The sequence below is a fragment of the Onychomys torridus genome, chromosome 2 (genome assembly GCF_903995425.1).
Source record: "Onychomys torridus chromosome 2, mOncTor1.1, whole genome shotgun sequence".
NCBI lineage: Eukaryota > Metazoa > Chordata > Mammalia > Rodentia > Cricetidae > Onychomys > Onychomys torridus.
In genome coordinates this window covers 58,283,603-58,294,220 of record NC_050444.1, presented here as the reverse complement: position 1 = coordinate 58,294,220, position 10,618 = coordinate 58,283,603, and the positions used below count along the sequence as shown (strand labels likewise).

Below are 10,618 nucleotides of genomic sequence, written 5' to 3'. Positions count from 1 at the left end.
TGGTGGTTTTGAGCACTTGCTGTTCATGCAAAGGACCCATGTTCAATTCTCATCATCCACATGGTACAGCTCAAAACTTGATTGTATATCCAGTTTCAGAGGATTTTATGTCTTCTTCTGACCTCAGGCACCAAACATGTATGTTTTACATAGACATACATGAAAGTAAGATATCCATGCCTAAAGTAAATATATAAGTAAGAAAGTAAATAAGTACATTTAGTATAAATAATACTACAAAGGCAAAATAAGGAAACAAATCATAATAAACTTGTTGGCTGTGATGGGATTGTAGCTGTGACAGTAACTTTCTTGTGTCTCATGTCTTCTGCACAGTGAGTGACTTAGAGTTAGCTAGAGAAAATGTGGTATGTGTAAGAAGAAAGGGTGAGGGAAATCACTTTATGACAGTAGCGTGCCTGTGTGTGGTGCCTCTTTTGAAAGGTAAATATGACTCAGTTATTAGGATTGATTAGCCTTCAGAAAAGAGTTCTTACAAGGCTGTGAAGGTCTATGGAGCATCGGAAAGCTTCTTATCCAGAGTGGAAAATGAAGAAGGGATGTGAAGGCCAACAAGTGGAGCTGCACCTGGAGAAGTGTGTCAGATGGAGTGGAATGAGTAAATCAAAGAACAGGGAACTTCAAAGACAATGAACATATCCCTGTTTTGTATTTTCTTAAGGCTGTCTCCTTGAAACATTTTTTTAAACACCGTATCTTCAGGAATGGTACACAAAATGTTCTAGAAAGTGATTTCAGCAATTTTTCCTGATGTGAAATGATGAGAGCCCTACCCATGGAAATGGCAGTTGGTAGGGATGGAGAGATAAAAATAACCAACTGACATTTCAGGAGTTAAGTGCTGAATTGGGATTTCTAGACAATTACCTGAGTGGAGGGAACTTTTGAAGAAGACATAGAGTTTGAGCAATAGGCAAATAGTAATCCTACTAGCCAAAGGTTATACTGTCTTATCTTGATATACTTTGTCTTGGTGTCCTGTGACGATGTAGTAATCCCCCTCAATTTTTCAGCTTAAAGCAACATGCATTTTTATTTCTGTGTATATAGGTCAGAAATACAGCCTAATCCTCTCCTTTGCTGGGGATCATGCAACACTACATATTCCTTTGACTATGTTTCTGTTGTTTGGTTGGTTTTGATATTTGGCCTTGAAATCCAGGGAGTGGAGAATGATCTTAAACACTGGGTCCCATATTAGACAGTCTGTAAGTGTTGTCACATCTGTGACACAGAACTTAGAAAGACACATACATGCACACACATGACTGCAACCAAGTTAAGCAAATTTGAGCTGGTGAATTTTATTAATGTCATTATCTTGGTTGTGATTTTATAACTGCATTAGTTTCTTTTTTTGTTGCTGTAACAAAACACCCTGACAAAGCCAAGTCAATGAAGAAACAGCTTAATCCAACTTACTGTGTACGGATAAAGTCAAGTGTGTCAGGGGAAGTCAAGGTGCAAGAGCTTCAAGCTGGTCACATTGCATTCACAATCAGGAAGCATAGATCGATGAATGCATGCTGCTCTTTAGCTCACTTTCTCTACTTAGAAAGTCTGGGTTTCCAGCCAGAGAATGGCACCACTCACAATGAGCAGGTGTCTCCACCCTGATTAATGCAATCCAAACAATCCCCACAGTACACTCAGAGGCCCAACTCACAGTTGATTCTAGATTCTGTCAGGATGACTGCCTCGACTCCAATTGCAGTATATGTGCTTCACCATTCCTATAAAAACATTATACATATACATATGTGTGTGTGTGTGTGTGTGTGTGTGTGTGTGTGTGTGTGTGTGTGTGTACTGAAAGAAGGATCTTGTCCCTGCTAAGCAAGTACAGCACCGCTGATCTATATACCCATGACTGTTTTTGAACCCTAGGCTTCAGGCAAGCTAGACAAATACTGATAAACTGATCAACATCCCAGCCCAGACTGTGTTCTTAACATGAAAACTCATATTAGATAGACCCAATTTAGAACTCATGTGCTTGGTTGGGAGTTTCTTCAAGTTGCAGGATTTAGGGTCTTGACTTCTTGCTATGATGAATAGAGAGATCCTAAGATTCTATTGACTGTGTTCAGCTATGGAAGTGAACTCATAATCTCCAAACAATAACTGATATTCCCTGCCATATGGGCTTCCCTTACATAGCCACCTGTTTTATAAAGGCAAAATGCCACTAGAATAGATAGAACAGCTCATATTATAACACAATATCATAAGATCATGCGTTTATCTCCCATCAGGCTTTCCAGAATCTATAACTTCCAGACCCAGTCTCAGGTCTCTTCCATCATTAAGGAAAGGTAGTTTCAAATCCTTGATCCCAACAGTGAAGAGAGGGTTCATGAGATTGACCCTAGAGTTGTTCTCCCACATAATGGCTCAATCAAAATAGACGATAGGGATAAAAATAGACAGAGGAATCCTGATAGAAATGTATGGCACAGGCTGTTGTGTAATTATATTGAAGCTACAAAATATAGCTTAGAATGTGGCTTTAGCAGAACCTGTGTAGAACAAGAAAGTGACTCAACCAATTCCTTTTTATTCTGCTTACTTGGTAGTTTACAAAAATGTTGATGTATCTGCCTGCTGGTACTTCCTTGTGTTGACGATAAATTAATGTGATAATTAGTTCTCATTGTTTAAATGATTTTTTTTTCAAATGAAGAACATACCTCCTAGGCTTTTGAATGGCAGATACACCTGGATCCTTCCTTGGGCAATTTTCCTTATTGAAACCATGTCACCTGAAGCAGTGACACTTTCCATTTAAAGCAGTGTGGTAGCAGATAACAGTGACAGCATGAGATTTTAGGTCTAGAAAGAGCCTGAGGTGAATAGATTATGTTTAGGCACTGACAAAACATAGACACATTATTCAGTTTTGCCCAAACAAGCTAATTTATTCCAAACTTGTGAAGCTTTGTTTTGATAACTTCCAAGCTTGTTCTCGGCTCAATGCTTGTTTGACTGAGAAGTATTTCCTTCTCAGTACTCCCTTTTGTCACTACAAATTCTATTTGGGGGACTAATGAGTTCAGATCATAGAGCGAATCCATAAAGGAGCATAATGGGGCCGTGGTGCTATGCCTCGTATTCCTGTAGATCAGGCCCAGTGTTTACCAGCATGTACATGAAGAGTCACTATTTAGCACCCGTGTAATTGAAACAGTGAGCCTACAACTGCTTGAAGGGATGAAAATTGGATCCCAAATCTTAGAAGGTTATTAAATGTTGACAAATTTTTAAAAAGACTTCTAATCACTTGTTTTGTTTTGTTTTTTTCCTTTGTGCTTTATTCAGTGGTTTCCACTTTCCCATCCACTGAGTCCATGCTGGTAACTAACCTGGAAGTGTTTCAGTCTTTGATCTTGAACATGGTAATTATATCTTATCGTGGTAAAACTATGTTACAACATAATGTTGTGTTAGGAAACAGGTAATATCATTAATACCAAATTTGTAATTTGTTTGTAGTTGCACTAAAAACAAGCAAAATCCTATCATGGGGCTGTAGTGGTTTGAAGAACAATTCTCTTTTAGAGGCCCCAGTGAACATGTCTACACCAGCACTCATGAGCACATACCCATAAACACAACCACACAACATATATGTAACTGAACAAATTTTAACTATACATACGTAATTTAACAAAAAATTTTAAATACTGTAAAGGTTGTTATTTATATATAGTGATTTACATGAGGTCTGCATGTGGGTACGTGTACAAAGTGTATGAATTACTAATATAGTAGATTGAACCATAAGCATATTTGTAAATTACAACAACTTTGAAAGAGATAATTTGAATTGGCTGATATATTTATTTAAATAACCAGTAATATTTGCTTAGAGTAAAGCTAATAATGTGGAAATCATATTAAAAACATTTAAAATATCTCCCTGTAATATTATAGCATTTCTCTATAATATTATTCATATTTCTTTCCCCACAAAAGAGATTTCTTCAACCATGATTGCAATATTATATTTTACTTAGTGTAAATAAGTTTTTCTTATACTATATAATCTACCCACTTTCAAAAGACTGTTTATGCTTTTTAATGCTTTCTATTCATTGTTTATTTTAATGTTGTCCAGGTACATTCTTGTCATCACCCTAAGTTTTCTGCCCCTGGTGTGGGCAGTGGGACTACTTGTCTTTGTTAAATTAAATCCTTACTACAATGATGACAGAGAATGTGAATAGGCAGGTGGTTTGAAATTATAATACTCTGTCATTGGAAATGATACATGTCATAGAGGCTCCAAATGACCCACAATGGGATCTGGGTGTTTGGTGTGTGCTGATCATCAGAAATTATTACAAGAATCCATCCTGGTTTGACATAAACCCAGGAAGCAGAATGTTGCAGAAAATTCAGGTTTTCCACATGTTGAATGGGTCTGAGCTGTGTTTGGAGTTCTGTGACATCTCTAGAGAGGAAGAGACTATAGGGATGGCTCCACAATTTTACTTATGCTTTATGGATAGAAAATGCCAAAGATTCACAGGCGATGTTTGCTTTGCTGCTTATTGATCTATATAATCTGAAAGCTGTCTCAAGACTGTATTCTGTGAAACAAAATCTCATTTGAGGACCTTTGAATATCAATACAAATATTGCACTGATTTATTTAAACATCTATACTGTTAGTGGTTGAATTTTAATCTATTAAAAACAACAAAAAATATAGTTTTCCATTTTAATGAGCTCTTTTGCACTATAATAATTTTAAAATATCACTTTAATCAATAATATGTACAGTACCTGAGCCTTTAGGCCTAGAAAATGTCACCTGTTTAATTTTGAAAAATGGATATCACCCTTACAAATTCATCTGGTCAAGCATTTGCATTACATTATGCTTAGCACATAGACTTAAGAGCACTGAGAATGTACTCATCAATTATATGAAGATGTAAAGCTTGGTAACTTTCGGTGTGATCTCTAATTGTAAGAATTTAGGGTTTGATTGATTTCCCCAATTCCTGCCCTCACAGAATGCAGAAAATGAGATAGAAGAAAATTGAGCTGTTACAAAATAGCCTGACATTTACATTCTCTCTCTCTCTCTCTCTCTCTCTCTCTCTCTCTCTCTCTCTCTCTCACACACACACACACACACACACACACACACACACACACACACATATTTTATCCTTTAAAATGAAGAAAATCCAATTCTTGGTACAATGATCTAATCTCAGGTTTAGGAAGATGACTAGGAGTTAGCAATCATTTTCATGAATACATGAGGCCTTGCCTACATTTTAAGTCAAAGAGGGAGAGATAATAGAAAAGGAAGGGAGGAAGGAAGGAGGGAAGGAGGGAGGAAAGAGGGAATGGAGGAAGGGAGGGAGGGAGGGAGGAAGGAAGGAAGGAAGGAAGGAAGGAAGGAAGGAAGGAAGGAAGGATGGAAGGAAGGAAAAGGAGAAAAAGAGAGAAGATAAAATCCTGTCGTTGTTATTTCCCACAACATAGCTGAATCTGAGTAACATTAAGTTTAGTGAATTAAGCCAGGCACAAGAAGACACATTTAAGTTCTAAATGATTTGAGCTGAGAAGGGCATTTGGGGTTTCTGCTTACCAAGGATGGGGATAGGAGGTGATAGTGGGAATGCTGCTTACTGGAGATTAGAAGAAAGAGGTCATGGTGGGTTTGCTGCTTACTAGGTTTGGGAAATGGCAGGGCATTGTAGAGATGTTGGTTACTAGGGATTGGCGATGGAAGGATGTGCTGGGATCGTTTGGCTACCAAGGATTGGGGATGGGAGATCATGGCGAGAATGCTAACATCAGAGGTTTGGAGGGGGAAGGCATTGGGGGTATGTTAATAAAGAGTACAAGATTCCATGTGAATAGAAGCAGTAGGTTCAAAATGCCTAATATACAGCAGCATGCTTAGAGTTAATAACTGTTCGTTGTGTTGTCAAAAATTATTGAGTAAAGTGTTCTTACCATAAAATTGTAAATATGTGAAGCACAATGTTAATCCATTCAACTTACACAAATTGTACAATATACACAAATTTCAAAGTACTCATATATAATATATGCACTTTTATTAAAAATAAATACAAATAAGAATGTTAAAACCATAAGGAAACAAGTAAATATATCACTAAAATAAAACAGAGCAGCTTACAAGCTTCATTATGCAGTATTTCTTTTCTTTAATCTACAAATATATATGTTGAAAAAGACTTTTAGAGGTCATGAATTAGTAGTAGTAGTAGTAGTAGTAGTAGTAGTAGTAGTAGTAGTAGTAGTTATGTGTATATGTGTTATGTACTGATAGTTTCACATTTGTATATAGAATGTTTAAGTTGTTACATTAGTTACTTTTCTGTTCCGGTAATAAAACACCATAATCAAAAGCAATAGAAAAGGAGTTTATTGCGACTTATGGTTCCAGAGCAAGAGTCCAAAATGGCATAGGCAGCATGGCAGCAGGTAACTATAGCAGGAAGATGAGGAATCACATCTTCAACTTTAACACACAGCAGAGAAAGCAAACTGGAAGTGGGTAATGGAACAAGCTCTCCCAGCCTGTCCCTAGCACAAAGGGATACTTCCTCCAGCAATGCTCCACCTCCTAAAGTTTCTGTAAATTCCCCCAAAGTACCACCATCTAGGGACCAAGCATTCAAATATGAGAGCATGTGGGTAACCTTTCTCATTCAAACTGCCACAGTTTTATTCGTTAAATATATGCACTTTGACATGTTAATCATATCTCAATGAAATAGTTTTAAAATGAAAATTGTGAATCAGAGATCTCTAATATAATTCTTTGATGCAAGTGTCATATATACATTGAGATATTATATTGGGGGTTTAGTGTGTTTCTGAAAATTATCCACTGGTCTGATAATGAAGTAAAATACATCTTTAAAACAGCAGTTCAGGGAAATCAGAACAAAAGAATAAGATAAGTTGAGTGGGTTTAAAAAATGATTTTTGTGGATTAAATTTAGCATGAAGGAATTTCATGTTAACTTGGATAGTAGTGAAGAGGTTTTTTAAAACTCAGAAGGATTATATCAATATTTTACTGAGAGTCATCAAAGTTTGTGTAGGCATAAATTAGCAAATATATCAATGATGCAAGATCACAAGATGACTGGCAAAGACACTTTTAAAATGCTTTTGAATTGATAGAGGTGCATGGAAACAGTATCAAGAGTTTCTTTATATCAAGTGAACCTTCCAAACAGTGAAAGCAAATAGTGTATACTGCATAAATTTGCATGTCTTTTTTGTTTGTTTGTTTTTTCTCCTTTTATATTTATTATATTTGTGTTTTAATTTTACACATCAGCCATATGTTCCCCTGTCCTTCCCCTTCCTGCCCCTGTCCCCACCTTCTCCCCAGTCCCTCCCCTCCATTCCCATCTCCTCCAGGGCCAAGACTCCCCTGGGGATTCAGCTCAACCTGGTGGATTCAATACAGGCAGGTCCAGTCCCCTCCTTCCAGGCTGAGCAAAGTGTCCCTGTGTAAACCCAAGGTTCCAAACAGGCAGCTCATGCACTAAGGATAGGTCTGGGTCCCACAGCCTGGGTGCCTCCCAAACAGTTCAAGCTATTCAATTGTCTCACTCATCCAGAGGGCCTGATCCAGTTGGGGGCTCCACAACTTTTGGTTCATAATTCATGTGTTTCCATTTGTTTGGCTATTTGTCCCTGTGCTTTTTCCAATCTTGGTCTCAACAATTCACACTCTTACAGTCCCTCCTCTTTCTCGACAATTGGAGTCCTGGTGCTCTACCTGGGGCCTGGCTGAGGATCTCTGCATCCACTTCCATCAGTTATTGGATGAGAGTTCCAGCAAGACAGTTAGGGGGTTTGGCCATCTGATCACCAGACTAGGTCAGATCAGGTTTTCTCTTGGCTATTGCCAGGAGTCAATAGTGGATGTATCATTGTGGATTTCTGGGGACCTCTCTAGCACTTAGCTTCTTCCTGTTCTCATATGGTCTTCATTTATCATGGTCTGTTATTCCTTATTATTTTCATAGATAGGTTTATACACTTATAGGAAATGTTAGAAAAAAATAGCTGAGCTTTTTTTCTTTAATGAAGGTTTTAGTGGTAATCAGGAGACCTGGTGGAAGTCACCTCATATGAAAAGTTAAGAGAAAGAAGCAAATATTATCTAATAATCATTTAGATAAATATAATTACACAGAATAATGGATTCCACAGTTATTGAGGATGCAATATGTTCCCAGTACCTAATTTTACTAGCTCTTTTAATATTTTCATCATTCCATTTAGGTAAATAATTTTGTATCTATTTTATTGATAAAGAAGATGGAATATAGTAAACACTGGCAATTTTCTAAAATTTATGAAGACTAGCAAGTAACATTTTCAGTATTTAAATTCAATAAGAATGGATACAAATTCTGTGCTCAAAATCACATTATTCTGAGAAATAGTGGTAAGAAAACTTCAAGATGTAACAGTAGAATATTAAAAGAGATGCCCAATTAGAAGGAGTATGCATTGGAAGTAGCATTTAAACTGAAACTTAGAAAGAGTTGGGAATGACCAAGGAAGGGACAGGACAGGCTAAAAATAGCTCTAACAAAGCAGCACTCAGTGGAAGAACTTTACAAGTTGAATGGTATATTCAACACAGATGCAGCTAAAGAGTTTACTGTGGTTGGATAAATGGTGTCTTTTAGTTAGGGATTAAAATGAAAAGGAATACAATTGATAGTAAAAAAAAAAAAAAAAAAAAAAAAAAAAAAAAAAAAAAAAAAAACAAGGGAAGTCAATTATGGAGAAATAAGACTAAGTTGGTATTTTGCAGTAATTATGCCTGGGATAGAGTGAATGGACCCAAAGGCCAAGAATAAGGCATAATTACCCAAGTGAGTGAAAAGGAAGATACCAATTGTTTGGAATGGACAGAACAGCAAGATTCCTAACAGACAGATGGATCCAAAGATGCACCTGAGAAAGAAGGCATAGCTGGGGAACAGGGAACACTGGATTCTGAGTTGAGATTTCTGGGCTAAAGCATTCAGTGTTTATTTGTTTGGGAGGTTCCAGTTCTCATCCTGAATCTTGAAGAGTTATTTTTGATGGACTAAGGCTTAGAAGTAAAAGCTCTTGGTAAGGACAGCCTATGATTCTTAATAATCAGCTCCTTGCATTTTTCTTTGGCTTCCTTCCTTCTCTTGGACAAAAGCTTAGCAATAACTCCATATTTTCTTAGTATGTTGTTTTTAAGAGCAAAATATTGGTGTTTGTGTTGCAGGACATGGACACATGGAGTAACAAGATGTTGAGTGTTTTGGTGCTGGGCTTCTTGCCTTCCTGCTTAAGGGCTTTCTAACAACATGTTAGTGGACATCATTGACTTTAGAGAGATGGAAATGTTTTCAGATTCTGTGAGCTCTTTTGGACTCTAACCACTAAGATACAGCAGTATCTGTTAGTTCTAGGAATCTCCTCTCATTTTGTTCACGATAACCAAGTTGAGAACATTGAGATTGGCATCCACAATGCATTCCCAAACAGATTTATGCTTATTCTCTCCAGTACTCCTTGGTCTATAAAACAAGAATGTCCCTCTGCAATGTATCAAGACATCTTGATTCATGGGAAAACTTTGCTTGGAGTTCCCATGAATTATTAGGACCACATAACCTGTGCTGGCTAGTTTGTGTCAACTTGACACAAGCTAGAGTCCTTAGAGAGGAGAGAGCCTCAGTTGAGAAAATGCTTCCATAAGACCTGGCTGCAAGGCATTTTCTTAATTAGAGATCAATGGGACAGTGCTCAGCACATTGTAGATGGTATAATCCCTGGGCTCCTGGTCCTGGATTATATAAGAAAGCAGACTGAGCAAGCCATGGATGAGCAAGCCAGTAAGCTGCAACACTCCCCCATTACTTCTACATCAGCTCCTGCCTCCAGGTTCCTGCCATGCTTGAGTAGCTGTCCTTACTTTCTTTGATGATGAGTTGTGATGTGAAAGTGTTAGCCAAATAAACCCTGCCCTCCACAACTTACTTTTGGATATGGTGTTTCATCACAGCAATAGAAACCCTAACTAAAATGCAACCCTTCTGCTCTTCACCCAGAGCATCAGAAGCTACTAGTGTGGCCGTGTGCTTCTCATAGAAAGTATGAAGTTTGTGTTCATTGTCCACTTTAATGAGTTTCTGATAGCCAGTCAGTGAGAGGGAGATATTCAGCTTCATCTTGACTGGGTCAATTGCCCAGGAGGAGCTACAAAATAACCCCCTGAGTTTTAAGGTTTACTACCTTGATGTCCCCATCATTAGAATTATCTTAAATTATGGGATTTTCTTCCAAAATATAAAAATATCCCTCCATTGAAAAGGATTTTTCATTATAATAGTTTATTGAGTGTTTCAAACACAGAACAAAATATAGATGAGAATGAACATGGGCTTATAAATGGAATACAGATGACAAGGCTCACAGAACTACCATAGAGTGGTGGAGTAACATAATTGAAGGTGAAGAACAAAAGGTATGAGTCCATTCCCAAAACATCCCCAACCTACACTGGTCTACTTGGTTAATGAGAGTGAAA

General features: G+C 37.4%; 1 pseudogene; it reads right to left on the bottom strand.

The window, feature by feature from the left end:
• Positions 1-9,139: 9,139 nt before the first annotated feature.
• LOC118577864 lies at positions 9,140-10,259 on the bottom strand (annotated as a pseudogene).
• Positions 10,260-10,618: the final 359 nt, after the last annotated feature.